Source organism: Choristoneura fumiferana, chromosome 28, assembly GCF_025370935.1.
Source record: "Choristoneura fumiferana chromosome 28, NRCan_CFum_1, whole genome shotgun sequence".
Classification (NCBI taxonomy): Eukaryota; Metazoa; Arthropoda; class Insecta; order Lepidoptera; family Tortricidae; genus Choristoneura; species Choristoneura fumiferana.
This window is the reverse complement of record NC_133499.1, coordinates 4,340,718-4,356,702: the sequence shown is the minus strand read 5'-3', so window position 1 is coordinate 4,356,702 and position 15,985 is coordinate 4,340,718. Positions and strand designations below refer to the sequence as shown.

Below are 15,985 nucleotides of genomic sequence, written 5' to 3'. Positions count from 1 at the left end.
AGGCAATTTGGTGGATTTGGTAAATCTTCAAGCGTATGATATTCTCCAAATTTTTAATGGTTTGGTGTAGGTATAGCTGGCTTGGAACATTTAAACATTTTTGCAATTTTCTGTGGTGACTATTGGCCTGTGCACCATTTTTGCAGAATCAATTTGCGATTTGCCATTTGGATTAGGTTATTAGATATTTGTAGTTAACGGTAATACAAAACTATTGAAGAACAGGCTATTAGTAAAATCATAACTATCAACTGTTTATAGAAGTAGTGCGAAAGTCGAAGTATAAGTAGGTTTAAGCATGTCCGTTTAGTAAATTGAACAGTCCTTAGCTTTTATTACAGATTTGAACTAAGCGTTAAACGAACGATATGACTACATTTTTGTTTATTTATTCTAGTCCTCAATGAAAAACGTTGCGACGCACACTGTGGCATGAACGCGTACGACCTTGCTCAAATCGAATTGCAGCGCCCGCGCCGCGGTGTAACGTCATTCGCGCCGGTGTTCAGCGGAGATCATACAATTTTTTGAAAACGAATTATTTGTTGTTTTTTTACTAGTAATATTATTTTATTTTATTTTAGACGATAAAAAACAAAAAAAAGAGAAATTTCAATTTATTTCTGTGTATTAGTTTAACATTATAGTATTTACAAAACAAATACTTGTACCAAAAAATTGATTTTACAAATTATAATGATACAAAGTCTGTTGGAAGGTGTAATGCCGTCCTCATTTCTCTATGGACATTATTTGAATTTGGTGATGACACGTTCTACCAATTTGTCTTTCAATTGTAATGTTTTGCTAGATACCAATAAAACTAGTATTTTTAATTCACAAAATGTTTTAATATAATAGCTATATGCTACAGTTCCATCTCTATCAGTGGTAGCAGAGCGTGGTTGTGGCAAATGGAAAATTAGCTACTTTAATAACAAAAAGTGAGTAAACAAAATGGGCTCAAATTTTCGGAGCATAGAACCGTTGACGAAATCGAACTACGATACCTGGTGTCTACAGGCACAGGCAATTCTCATAAGAAACGACTTGTGGGACATCGCTAGTGGCGAAAAAACGTTAGCGGCGACTGCTAAAGCCGAAGAAAAGAGTGCTTACTTCAAGGAAGACTTAAAGGCAAGGTCAGAGCTACTGTTGCTTATATCTCCTGCCGAACTCAAGCAAATTAAGAGCTGTAATACGTCTAAGGAGGTATGGGACAAGTTAAAGGCAGTCCACCAGAGTTCAGGGCCAGCAAGGAAGGCTACGCTGCTAAAACAGCTGGTTCTGAAGAAAATGACTCCCCAAGAAGACGTAAGAGATCATCTTAATAATTTTCTGGACGTAGTCGGTAAATTAGAAGATATGGATGTCAAAATTCATCCTGAGTTACTAAGCATTATGATGCTTTACAGTTTACCCACAAACTTTGATAGCTTCAGAACAGCTATTGAGTCCAGAGATGTCCTGCCAAGTCCAGAAATCCTAAAGGTCAAAATTATAGAAGAATATGAAGCAAGGAGGCAAGTCGAACCTCAAACTTCAGAGGCATTCTATGTTAAGCCAAAGAAAAAGGGATTGTTGTGCAAGAATTGCAACAAAAAGGGGCATTTGACAGAAGATTGTTGGTCAAAGAAAAAGCCTAAGGGCAACGTGAACAAAGGTCAAGAACAAAACTATAACACATGTTTGACTACAGAAAATTCGAAAACCAAAGATGGTTCATGGTGTTTAGATAGTGGCTGCACGTCACATATGACAGGAGATAAAAGGCTATTCACCGACCTAATTCCTGCGAACGACACACTGAGATTAGCTTCGGAAAAACACACTACCGAAGTTAAAGGCAAAGGAAAAGTCGTACTCTACACCGAGAGCTGCAAAAATAATTTACTAGACACACTATACGTACCAGACTTGACAAATAACTTAATGTCAGTTAGTAAAATCACGGATCATGGCTACAAAGTACTATTTGAAAGAAATGAAGCTAAAGTCCTAAAAAATAACAGTGTTGTCTTAAAAGCTAAACGAAAAAATGAATTATATTTTCTTGAACTTGATGAACCGGAAGAGATAGCAAATTTCACGCCTAGAGCTGAAAGCGAAATAATGAAATGGCACAAAAAGCTTGGTCACGTGAATGAGAGAGACCTAAAGCTGATGGTAAGAAACGAAATGATGCGAGGACTTAACTTTAAGGAAAACACGCTTGAGACGTGTGAAACCTGTATCAAAGGAAAAATGACCACATTACCATTCCAAAGCCATGACGAAATATTCTCTACCGAACCGCTACAAATAGTCAGCAGCGATGTATGCGGGCCTTTCGAACATGAATCACTGGGTGGATCAAAGTATTACGTCACATTCATTGACGATTACACTAGATACTGCTGCGTGTACTTCATGAAACAAAAGAGCGAAGTTATCGAGAAATTCAAGGAGTATAAGAACAACGTTGAACTCTTCCATAAGAAGAAAATTCAAAGTCTTCAATCTGACAATGGAGGCGAATACAAATCAAAAGCATTTGACAAATTACTTATGGAAAATGGTATTAGTCGAAGATTATCTGCACCCTACACCCCACAACAAAATGGCTGTAGTAAGAGAAAAAACCGCTCACTCATGGAAAAGGCAAGATGTCTGATGATAGAGTCCAACATACCTGCTAACTTCTGGGCTGAGGCAGTAAATACTGCAAACTATCTTATAAATAGGAGTCCAGCAAGAGCTCTAAAAGGAAGTTCACCCTATGAGAAGTGGGTAGGAAGAATACCATCAGCAAAACACCTACATGTGTTCGGTCACAGAGCGTTTGTACTGAATAAGAACCGAAGAGGGAAGCTCTCAGCCAAAGCTGTGGAAGGAGTATTTGTAGGATATGCGAAAAACGCTAAAGGCTTCAGAATATATGTACCGGAGAAGAAAAACATAATCATAAGTAGAGATGTAAAAGTAATCGAAAAGATGCACTATGAAACGAATCCTACTGAGAAATACAAAGATTGTCAACCGGAGAAACTTGAACCTGAAACCGAAAAAATAGAAATAGAAATTACTAATAAAAACTTACCTTTTCAGAATCCTAATCTACCTTCTGACTCCTATGTCCAGCCTGATCAAGAAATGTTCCAGCCTGATCCAGATCCAACTGAATCATCCTCTACAAGCGGCAGACCACAAAGAGAAGTGAGACCACCAGTATGGACAAAGGATTATGAGCTAAATCGATGCGTAACTATGCTTACTACTGAAGAAAGCAATGACAGCTCGTTTCTTACGTTTAAAGAAGCTGTGACAGGCACCGACAAAGAAAATTGGGAGAAGGCGATTCAATCTGAAATGGACTCACTAAAGAAAAATAACACGTGGGTAATAGTTGACAAGTCGGAAGCCAAAGGACATAAAATTTTGTCTAACAAATGGGTATTTCGAATAAAAGATGACGGAACGTATAAGGCCAGATTAGTCGTAAGAGGCTGCGAACAGAAAGGAAACCTGGATTTCGAAGAAATCTATAGCCCAGTCGTAAGCCAATCTGCCCTAAAGACATTACTAGCCGTTGCCGCATCCAAAAATTATTACTTCATGACGTTTGATATCAAGACTGCTTTCTTGTATGGGGAACTGACAGATGAAGTTTATATGAAACTACCTGTTGGCTACAATACTGACTGCACTATAACGGAAAAAGTTTGCCGACTGCAGAAGTCACTGTACGGTCTAAAACAAGCTCCGTTTACATGGAACAAAACTTTTACCCGAGCGATGTTTGATTTGGGATTCAAGACAATCAATACCGAAAGATGCGTTTTCGTAAACCAAGACAAATCTATAATCATCGGACTATTCGTCGATGACGGTTTGGTCATAGGAAAAAATAGAAGACAAATCGATGGTTTATTGAAAAAACTTGAAAACAAATTTGAAATGAAAAAGAATGAAAATCCAAGCACCTACCTTGGTATGGAAATAAACAACTCCAAAGAAGGAATAAGGCTGACTCAAAGGAGTTATATCAACGAAATGTTGGAAAAGTATGGTATGCAAAATGCGAAGCCATGTGAGACACCTGCGAGTAACGATGCCAAGTCGATACAGGAAACTGCCCAGGAGAAGGAATATCCCTATAGGGAGGCAGTGGGAAGTTTACTGTACCTGTCTACCAGAACTAGACCAGACATCGCGCAAGCGGTAAATCAAGTCAGCCGAAAAGTTGAAAATCCATCTAAAGAAGATGTCACAAAGCTAAAGAGAATATTCAAGTATTTGGTTGGAACCAAAGATAAGGGCATAATCTTTAAGCGAAATAGCCCAATACAGGATATCGATGCTTTCAGCGACTCGGACTATGCTGGTGATCCGCTAACGAGACGAAGCACATCTGGTTCCGTTTTAATGATTGGGAATGCACCAATATCATGGGCATCCAAGAGACAGCCTATAGTAGCATTATCGTCGACCGAAGCCGAGTACATAGCAGCAGCTGACTGCTGCAAAGAGGCATTGTACCTGAAGTCACTGTTGAAAGAAATAACCGATTCAGAAGCAAAGTTAAATCTGCATGTTGATAACCAAAGCTCGATTCAACTGGTGAAATCTGGTTCTTTTAACAAAAGATCGAAACATATTGATGTTCGGTACCATTTTATTCATGAACACTTCGTGAATGGACTGATCAACATCAGCTACTGTCCGACGGAGATACAGCTAGCTGACATTATGACAAAGCCGTTGTCGAAGGTGAAGTTTGCCAGACACTGTGCAAGGCTGATGTGTGGATAGCGCCGTGCCTCAGCCACATGAGTCCACATCAGGAGAAGGTGTTGGAAGGTGTAATGCCGTCCTCATTTCTCTATGGACATTATTTGAATTTGGTGATGACACGTTCTACCAATTTGTCTTTCAATTGTAATGTTTTGCTAGATACCAATAAAACTAGTATTTTTAATTCACAAAATGTTTTAATATAATAGCTATATGCTACAGTTCCATCTCTATCAAGTAATACATAACCTGTAAAATTTCAAGTGTCTAACTGTTACGACTCAAAGAGATAGAGCCCTGTGACAGACGGACGGACAGAGAGAGCGGCAGTCCTAGTAATAGTTTTTCGTTCGCACCCTATGGTTTCGGAACCCTAGAAAGCTCCAGTAATGTAGCAACCAACAGGGTCCATGATAAGACGTTGTTGCAGAGCTGTGCAGACGAGCGTTATACGGCGACGGGGCAGGAGACGAGGAGGCTCCAAGAAGCTGGTGGTAGACGAACTAGAATGGATGGGATCCGGGCTGTACGTGCCGGCGAATCGGCAGCAAGCGGGCGGCTGTGTTGATCTCCTGTTTCCTAAGGTGGGATTATTTTGCGAGGACCATTTCTGTTTCTTTTTTCAAATGGGTGGGTTGTCTGATGGAGAGCAATCACTGCACCCAATGGGACACCCAATTACTTTGAGCTCGTTCCCACTTGTCGGTTTGTCGGATCCGTTTTGAGTCGGATATAGTGTTGGAACCTCTTTGAGGTAATGAACACTCTCTACGTAGTTTATGTTTAAAGAAGAAATATTCATGTCACTCATATTGGTTTGATCTTATTGTTTGTGAGAAAGTGGAGTTTCAGCTTCTAAATAAAATTACTCTTCGGAAGATCTGTGCCCCTTTTTATTTCACATATAGGTCACATTTCCGTAGAAAATCAGTGCTGGATGTCGGGCAACTGTGATAGCTCCATTTAAATTGTTTGGCAACGGAATTCCGATTAAAATCCGGGCCCGACATCCGACAAGACGTGAATGCCAGCTCTAAGTTGAGTTTGCGGTGCGTTTGTCAGCCTTTTGAGAAAGGAATTGGCTCGTTTTTAGGATTCCGTAGATTGAAAATCCTAAGTTGTACCGGTCCAAAGTTTCACCGTGGATCGAGAAAAAAAAAACGTTTAACAAAAAACTTTACTTTTAAGTAAAAAAGTCTAGCACTCTAGAAGTCTGTTAATTTAATTTTAAAAGTTGGTTGCTACTACCCATTCCATGATAGCTAAATGTCACGTAAGTGAAAAAAAAACAACGTGCAGCGCATAATTTCGACAGGTCTTTTAAAAACACTGTATAAACAGTGTATATATATTTTCGGAAATAATCGCCCCGAAAAAGGTTCAAAAATTGTGCCCCCACCTTCTTTATATTCTTGCAAAGTGTAGGTACAGTCACCAGCATTAATATCTGCCACAATTGAGCGTGCAAAAATATCTGACACGTCCTTCCGGCCCTACAAATAGAGTCGTATCAGATATTTATGCACGCTTGTTGTGTCAGATATTGGTGCTGGTGACTGTACGTCTGTAGCTTAATAAATAGTTTTAAACAACATTAATTTCAACAATTTCGGCTACTACCGTTTTTGAGTTGTTGCCGAAAAATTGCGCTTCTCAACAAAAGGACGTAAGTGCTATAGAGATACGCTCTTTTACTGGTACACTTTTTCACGTCGATTTTTTGTAAGAGGACCCTCCTACCTTTTTCTATGCTCTTAACCGGTTTTTTTCACCTCAATTCAATCCCCTCTTCTCAGATGGTGGGAGGGCTAGTGGAGCCCCTCCCCCCGCCGTCCCCCCCGCTCGTGGCGATGGTGTTCGGCGCGTGGCAGCGCGTGGCCGTGCTGGCCGCAGCTGCGAAGGTGGCGCCGCGCGTGCTGCTGCACGGGTTCTTTGCGGACGGCTCTGTGGCCGCGCCAAGGCTGCTGTGCAAGACTTTGGAGAAGTATGAGGAGCGGCCGGAGAAGGATTAGTAAGTGATACCTGGTGATACTGATTTATTTGTCAAAGATCACCCATTAGGTACACCGTATCATGATCGCAATAGATGGTCAGGCAAAATAGTAGATTGTAAAACAAGAGCATAAATCGAGCCATTTTACCCGAGACGTTCATATAGCCACCTGAGCGGGTAAGGCGAGGGTGGATAGACACGTCGAGGGGAAAATGGGTTTAATGCTCGAGTTTTACACTCTGCTTTTCACTTCGATGGCAAATATTTAACTTACTATGTATCTTTTAATTTTAATTTTCATGCATGCACTATAAAATTATACATTTTTAGTTTTATCGATTTAGTTTGATTGATTGATTGTTTTTGGTTTTATTTAAATTAAAAATTAATAAAAATACTTATATGTAAACATACTTCTTTGTTTGTCTCTGTTTACACCTGATTACCTTAGTCTTAGACGAAGATTTTACTGTATGCACTAGACTACATAAAAAGTAATTTTATCTCGTCCAAATCCAGCATAAACACGAACTTTACGAGCATGAGAAGTGAAAATAATATTTATTTACTTATTGAAAACTTTACCCACTAGCCCGTTTCCTAACCAACCGTCGCCGTCGCGTGTCATGTATCGCTTCACATTCCGTTCCTGACACGCTCCTATTACTGTCATGGCATGATACGATGTAGTGAGTAGAGACCTTAATAAAGGGAGAGCGAAGTGGAATAGTAGAGTGATGGTTAACTAAATGAGCCAATCACCAGCTAGACCTAACGTCAAAGGGGGTGACACTTTTTCCTACTAAAAACTACTAATTCTCAAGCAAACTTAGCCATTATAGTTTTCCTTGAAAGTTTGATAGACTTACTACCATCCTGAATTTTTTCAAAATTTTCCACCACCTGAGTTCCGTTTTTGCCATTTTGGCTCCGGAACCCTAAAAAGTGACACGGTTGGTTTTCATACAGATTGAGGTGTTTGCGTTATCTAGTGTAATCTATATCTGTGCTCATTCCCAACAGCTGCGAGACCATAGTCCTGCAAGTCGCCGTGGGGCTTGCGGAGCCCGAGTTAGCTGAACCATCGGACCTCTTCGAGCCGGGCCCCCCGCCCGGCCTGCTGGCGCTGGGGCCGGTCCACGTCAGCCCCGACGCCGTGGAGGGCGCCGAGGAGTGCGCGAGGTTCTTCCCGCCAGGGTACCTGGAGCCGGAGGAGAAGCCCAAGCCGAAGATTAAGAAGAAGAAGAAGGTAGCGTGTTTGCTGATTAAAGTCACGGGATCCCATACATCCCTGTAGTATTTTTTTTCGGTATACCTTCACTTGACAGAATTTCATTTGCCCGAATTTCATGTGCTATAATATTCAACCGCCATAATTATTGTTTCTTATAAGTTCATTTACACTACTCATTGTTTACCATATTAATCAAATGACAGAATCTTTCTTTCCCATAATATTAATTTCAATAATTTCACTATTCATAATCATTGTAAGACATAAGTATCACATGCCTGAATATCATTTTCCATCCATGTAAATGGGGAGTATCGACACTATAATACTGATAAATCCCATACGTCAAACACATGCCTTTGAATTAGGTAAATTTTAATCACATAGATTAGGTTAAGTTAGAATTGCGACTTTTGATTTGTGCGAGCGAGCGAAGCGAGCGAGCAAGACGGTTCGGAGCAGAAGCGACTCGGATAGGTTAGGTTAAGAAGGCTAAGGTGGGAGCGAAGCGGAGCGTAGCTCCCGCCTTAGCCTTCGATGTTAGGTATTTTTTTATAGCAGCCCGAATAATAAAGATAATAGATAGATTAGTAAAAGAAAAAAGCAATTTTAGTCAATCATAATCAAAATAAACACTATTTAGTATGGCGTTTGAATATTCTATTAAATAATATTATTGCACTTAATAATATGGAAAACAATACGTACCTATTGAATTCGTATCATTATGGCATCTAATTTTCGGAAAAATAAGAATATATCAAATAAACTTTCTAGTAAACGAAACATTCGGGCAAATGAAGTTTCGGGCAAATGAAATTATGGCATATAAGTTTCGGCCAAACAATAGTAAACCTTTTTTTTTCATGTAACTTTGTTCATTCATTTTATACTGTAGTTTTTAAGTATTTTATTTTTAACTAGAGTTTACCCGCGGCTTCGCACCCGTAAACTATTCGATCTGGTAGTTACAATTGAAATTCCCGTATTTTACCCAAAATTCCCATTGTGTTTAAAAACAACTGTCCAAAATTTCAACTCATAACCCAGCGGTTAAAATTTTTAAAAATTTATCCCCATCCCGTGGAAATATCGGAATAAAAAGTATCCTATGTGTTATTCCAGAAGTCCAGCTATCCACATACCGAATTTCTCTAAGCCCAGCGGTTGTTATTTCGAGATTTTATCTCTATTCCGTGGGAATATCGGGATAAAAAGTATTTTCTTTTAATCCAGGTTATATACTAACTTTTTGCCAAATTTCATCCAAATCCGTCCAGCCGTTTCAGGGTGAAGAAGTAACAAACATACTCACTCACTCACAAACTTTCACATTTATAATTTAGTAAGTAGGATTATTTATTTTGAAAAAAATACTTACTGTCAAGTTTCTTTCGGCGCATTTTAACTTCAACAGTTAATAGCATCGACTTGAAATTTGGTATGAAAATGCAGTTTGGGAGACAATGCAAGTACGTCAACAAAAAAAGCTTGTATTAAAAACTTTTATGGTTAGGTTATTTTTTACACGTTACGTTTTTGATGGCTAATATTTTCCATCTCAATCCCATTTCAGAAGCGCCACGAGACCAAGGAAGAGTCGGCAGTGGACTCCTCCCTCTCGGCGGCGCCGTCGACGGAGGCCGAGGCGTCGGCGGAGGCGCCGGCCGAGGACGAGCCCGAGCCCGACGAAGAGCCTGAAGAAGACGAAGAGTCTGCTGTCGACAAAGCCACGTCGCCACCACCAGCTGAGGCGTAGGACGCCGTTTTGTTAAGACTGTCTGTCCACGAGAGGCTTGCTGAGCGGAGTTACAGTTTATTTTCGCTTAATTTCCCACTCTCGATTTTCCCGAAACCAAAATTTTAGAACACAGTAGGTTAGCTTTGGTGCATTTGGGAAACGTAAGTTGGAAAAAGGCAGAGAACCCGTCCAGCCAGACCAGCCAGACTGCATCTGTCCATAGGCGCAGAGCGGAGCGAGAAATTAATAGCGGAGTTGCCGATTTTGTCCATTCGCGGAGCTTCCCCGCTTGTGCTTATTTTTCCACCCCACTTCTCCACTCCTCTAGCTCCGCTTCCCGGTTTTGTATGAATTATTAAGCTAGTCACCAACTTCCTGTCCACTGAAGATGAGCGGAGATTGGTGGATTTTTATCTGGCTCACCGCTCCGCTCTCATAAGCAGCCTAAACTGCTTGACAGCAAAACTATGTACATCTTTCAAGGAGAGGTTTCTGACAGGTGGAATACCACTAAATTCTTTTCAGGCTTCCGTTAATTTTAAGCCAGTTAAGGTATTAAGTGTTAAAATATGTAGTCAACGTCAAAAATAAGCGAGCCGGCCTCTCGTACCGAGGGATCCGTACATAAGTATCTATCTATATTCGCTGTTTAGCAAACCCGGCCTAAAGCAAAATGTTATTTTATTTATCTACACCCATATAGTAAATCCTCAATTATGCGTTCAAAAACCATAGGTAATGACCAGCATTACGACATTGGATTCTATTATGAACACGGCTGTATCGTAATGAGATTTCATACATCATTACAGCACGGGGGGGGGGGGGCGACCACGTGCAGCAGCAGGTCGTCGCGGGCGCAGCTCTTGGGGCAGACATACCTAATTACCTACCTAGTTCTCGTTAATGCAGGTCATTCTCAATGGTTCTTGAACACATGATAGAGGATTTAATATATGGATATAGATAAAATATTGTATGCAACTGTACGTAATTAGGCCTTAAAACACTCATGTGACCCTATTATGAAACTCGGCTACGCCTCGTTTCATAAACCCACACTCGTGTTTTAAGGACCCCTATTACGATACAGTTGCATAAAATACTATTATTACATAGCTAATTGAGTACTGAAATCCAAAAAAGTTCTTAACCCTTTATAAGGCCCCATTTACTGGAGCATACTACCACAGAATCAAAAGCAGCTATCGAATACATACCTGACAAAGGATATTTTTAAAGCTAGTAGTATTTTCAATAATTACAATGGATATTGTAACTTATAATTAATACAATAAGGTTGAATTTCCTAGTCAATGCATGTGGTCGCTAAATCGCCTCTACCTTCTAAAAGGGTTAACACGTTTCAATATTGTATTCAAGCTGGTACCATGCTTTTGTATTTTGACGCAGACTGTACTTATCTATTGAAATCACTCAAAAATATGTACCACCTTATTACGTCTGGATAAGCGCATGTGTTATAGCTTTGCAAAGTACCTACACGTTTTTACTCTGTATACAAAAATAACTGTAACTATGATTCAGTCATAAATTACGCCACGCATTCAAGGGGGGGGGGGGAGGTCAGAGAGTAATAGGTGAAAATTGAGACGTAATTTACGGACGGCCGATTAATAAAGATAAATAAAAATCAATAAAATTATATTCTAAAGTATTTCATTCATTTATAAATAGTCAATTAATCATATAGTTTTATTAACAATAAAAATAAAATAAAATGAGTAACGAGTGAAGGCGGCGGGTGGGGTCCACTCACACCACTGAGTCTTTGCGGTTCCTGGAACAAATGGGCCTGATTAAATTCATTGTGTACTTTTATTATTATATAGGGCTATATTTTCGTTTCGTCCAAAAATTTTGCAGGCTTTACTGATCTATTAGGTATAAGGCGGACTTGTACAGTCAAGGGCATAAATATATCCTCCTGAGTCCTGACGTTTTTTACCAAACTTAGCGTTTAAGACCTAGACGTGGTTGACATGCTTTGTTATTTTGGACATTATTTCAAAATTCTTAGAATTCCTTATTCAATGAACAATTTGTACTTTATAAAGTACATTCGGCCATTATTTTTAGTGTTAATTGATCCTTTATAAAGTACACGAGGACTTAGGAGGATATATACATTCCCAAGACGTCAGAAATATCTCCATAAGGTCGATGTCTACATATATTTGATGCTATAGCTGTATAGATATGTATGCCCTCGGCTGTACCAAAAATAAGAATGCAACAAAATGGGAACTAATGAAATAAAATAGATAAACTTGTTAAAAGTATACTGTGGAACTGCGAAATAGCCGCGCATTGGTGCTCGCCCTCCGTGTAATTTGAACAATAAGGCTTAACATACGTTGGGGCAACATATTCAGTCAATGTTCAATAAAAATTAAGATTGTTTTTTTTGGAATCTTTTTGTATTTTTTATTTCAATTCCAAATTTTTACTTTTACGGTCATCCCGTAAAACCTAAATTGAAATTGAAGGGGAAATTCGTGTCTGTACCGTTGACCAGCAGTGGTGTAGCGGTATAGCACGCGGTACGGAATACCGAGGACCTGGGTTCGATTCCCAGTGCTGGTCTTATTTTTCTGGTTTTTCTGTGCATCTATATTTCAGTTTGTATTTTCAATTTATGTTCAATGAGTTTGCTCCACTGCCCTCAGTGACCGCTTGTGATGATGATGATGATGATGATGATGATGATAAAGGTGTCACCTCACCACTCACCAGATGTAGTGCGTGTCGTGGTGGGGTGCGCGCATGACGCCGACGCCGCCGCCGAGCCGCCGGTAGTTCATCGCGCCGCAGAGACGCCACTGGTTCGATTCCGGGTCGAATACCTGCCAGTAATAATACATTATTGCATAGGCCGGCACTTAGGCGATTGCCGAACGAAGTAATTGAAGGCTGAGCGCGAGCGAATCCGTTATATACTCGCGAGTTCAGCCGCGAGTTGTATTTATAAATGCTTTTCTCAAACATTGTGTGAGACTAGAAAATGCAAAAGTAAAAAAAAAGTTTTCTCAAACGTGCCCCGAAATACATATAGAACTAAAAAATATAGCACCTTTCGTTTATTCTGCAGGCTGGCAGCATTCCCTCGTTGAATAGGGATGGCAGTTCGCTGAGAGATATAGCTGCCAGCCGTTTGGTCTCTTCTTTGATTAGTTTGTGTGCGCCGGGTCCCCATGTACCCAGAGTCTCAAAACATATATTTACCTTAAAAATATGTTTACAATGCACGTCTCGGAAGTGCCTCTTGACGTGGGTCAACATATCCATAGAAAATTAGTGATTCCTGCACGCATCCACAAGTGTGCCGTAAAGTTGTATGGATTTTACTTACCGCACTTGTGCGGTAAAGTAACTTTTTAAATTGCCAAATTATGTCCAAACTATTGTTAAAAAAATAAGTCTAAAGAGTCGTTATAGTTAGGCTTTGAACAAATAAGAAAACGTTTGATGCAACCAACTGAATATTTACTGATAAGATAATACAGATTAATCGCGACAGAAAAGAGAACGTTAATTATTTTTTTTCATGTAACTCGTATTTTAATTCCGTCTAAAGTTATGAAAAAAAAGGAATAAATTCTTGAGTCCAATTCGGACCGTGCGACGTCAAGCGCGCGCACTCGAAAGTTAACCAATGAGCTTTCCAGTGCGCGCGCACGACGTAGCACGAACCAATCATGGATTACCCGTTCGCGCCTGTCATGAAACCCCGCCAAAGTAATGTCCATAAGTTCAGTCGGTGAATTAATTTTTGATGAGTAAATTAAAATGAAGAGTTTAAATGACGAATTTATATCTGATTTACGCCGCCTTACGTCCTTCACGAAGTACATATTGTCAGTGACAAACTCAACGCTGAACAAAATACGTAAACTATAATATACATAACTAAGTTAATAAACATCTTAAATTGATAGAATAATCTACTTCTACACACATGGATATATAACATCTACGTATGTCTTATTCTTATTTATTTGCTTTTATCTATTAGAATTAGTGAACCAATTTTGATTAATTTACAGTTCCAAAGCTAAAAAAATCTCAGATTTACGGTAACTTTTTGTTAACAGCTGGTAGATTAGATACATAATACATATACTTGATGATAATTAACTATTACACGGATTTATTCACGGGTTGCACTGATATTTAGCATTATAGGAGCGTGCAGGAGAAAAGACTAGCCAATATAAGTGTGGAAATGTCAAGCAAAAAGGGCTAATAATTAATCAAACAAATCACGATACTAAAACAAAGTCTCCTTTTACCTATCATTAGTAGCTGTAGCTGTTCTAATCTTCTGAGTCAATGATCGTTATGAAAGATGGTTTAATAAAGTGTATACGTTAACGATTTTGGTTTGGCGTGCATATCGGTATGTATATCTACTGCCTGCTACTGTAGTAAAAGGAGTATGGCAAATAAATGATGTAGTCACTGCCTCGATTTTTTTCCTCGCTTAATGCATTGTAAAACGTGTATGATATACGTGTCAAAAGTAGGAAATTCCCAAACTCGTGCCGGTTCAAAACACTCGCTTCGCTCGTGTTTCAAGTTCTCCGCCACTCGTTGGGAATTGCTTACTTTCCGCACTTGTATCATAAATAACTATAGTAACATTAACACCATCGTATAGGAAAGTGTATAAAATGGTTAAGTCGATAACAAAGCCGCGGTAATCATAACGCTGTCCACATCGTTAGCGAGTTTAATTAGGGAGCAGCGCCATCTATCGGTGCATTCCCGTACTACAAATGTATTTTCCATTCTTCCCTTTTCATTCTCAAGAATAAATCGAACAACTAGATACCAGTGCCACTACAACAATAGTTGGGTGTGATTTTATTGATCACCCTAATAAATGCATTTTCAATGACCTGGCGCCATTTCATGAATTGGTTAAGGACATCCGCCATATCGTCCAAAACTCACCTTTTAACGATTTGCCTAGTGGCGGTTAGGCAGATCATGACATTCCTAGGCATATAATGAAACGCCGCCATTTCGTGATTTGGCCAGTTAAAGCAGATCATGAAATTCACACATGCTGGGGAGGGGAGGGCGGCGGGGAGGCTGGCACTGCCAAGAACGCAGTTTAGGGTTTCGTACCCAAAAGGGTGCCAACGGAACCCTATTACTGAGACTCCGCTGTCTGTTTGTCTGTCTGTCTGTCCGTCTGTCCGTCTGTCCGTCCGTCCGTCCGTCCGTCCGTCCGTCCATCCGTCTGTCTGTCTGTCTGTGTCTGCCTGTCGTATCGTCTCTGCAGGAGGGAACTCCTCAATAGTTAATAGTACCGACTTGAAATTTGGTACAGATATGTAGTTTAGACGACAATGCAAGTACAGTCAACAAAAAGTACATTCGGCAAGAAAAACTTGTATTAAAAATGTTTTTTTTTTTAACAAAAACTTATTACAAGCATTATAATTATTTGCAGTGTATGTAAGTGTTTGCTCGGGTGGAATCTTTCAACTCAAATTTGAAGTGGATATCTTCAACCGATTGAGCTGAATTTTGAACGCATAGGCCTCGGCCTATGGGCCATGGGTATTACAAGCTTTTATTGAACTTGAAATGTATACATATAAGAAGAAAGAAAGAAAGAAAGAAGACATTTATTCACTTACACGAAGACACACATATACAGCAAAATTAACACAAATAAAATACAGAAAAACACATGAAAACATTAAATACAAATTACACAATGTTGTGTGTCCCGCGAAAGTGAAAACGGTCGCTGACTCAGCATTATGCTGAAGCGTTAAAACGCCTGCAGCGCTGATTTCTGCCAGAACCGTCTGTGACTCACGGAACGATACACAATATAATAAATAAATAAACCACTTATCTATACATACACAAATAAACTTAAGAAAAAAATAATAATAATAACTATAACAAACCAAGAAATAAATAAATTACAACGAACAATAATTAAAAGAAAGAAGAAAAAATGGATTGTTTAAAAACATCAGCCGGCATATCAATTTTTGGAGCGTCAAAAGTAATCCATCGGCTTGCGCTTGAAGGTATACCCACTACACGCTCCTTGGATAGGGGGAGGAATATCATTCCAGCACTTGACGCCGCAAACTTAAAACTTCCGCGGAACTGCCAGTCCGGTGCTTGGGCACATAACAAGAGCCATTAATGCTGTGCGTGTTATGCGCACACTCTCCTCGACTCACCAACAATT

General features: G+C 39.6%; 1 protein-coding gene and 1 long non-coding RNA gene across 2 annotated transcripts in view; one reads left to right on the top strand and one right to left on the bottom strand.

Moving 5' to 3' along the window:
• Window positions 1–15,985, top strand: part of LOC141443676 (uncharacterized) — a gene marked incomplete in the record, with an annotated part of 139,862 nt that overhangs the window by 86,208 nt on the left and 37,669 nt on the right.
• LOC141443679 (uncharacterized) lies at window positions 11,390–12,663 on the bottom strand. Its single transcript, XR_012453069.1, has 2 exons — window positions 12,496–12,663; window positions 11,390–11,542 (listed from the first exon to the last, which is right to left on the bottom strand). It is a non-coding gene; the product is annotated as an uncharacterized lncRNA (long non-coding RNA).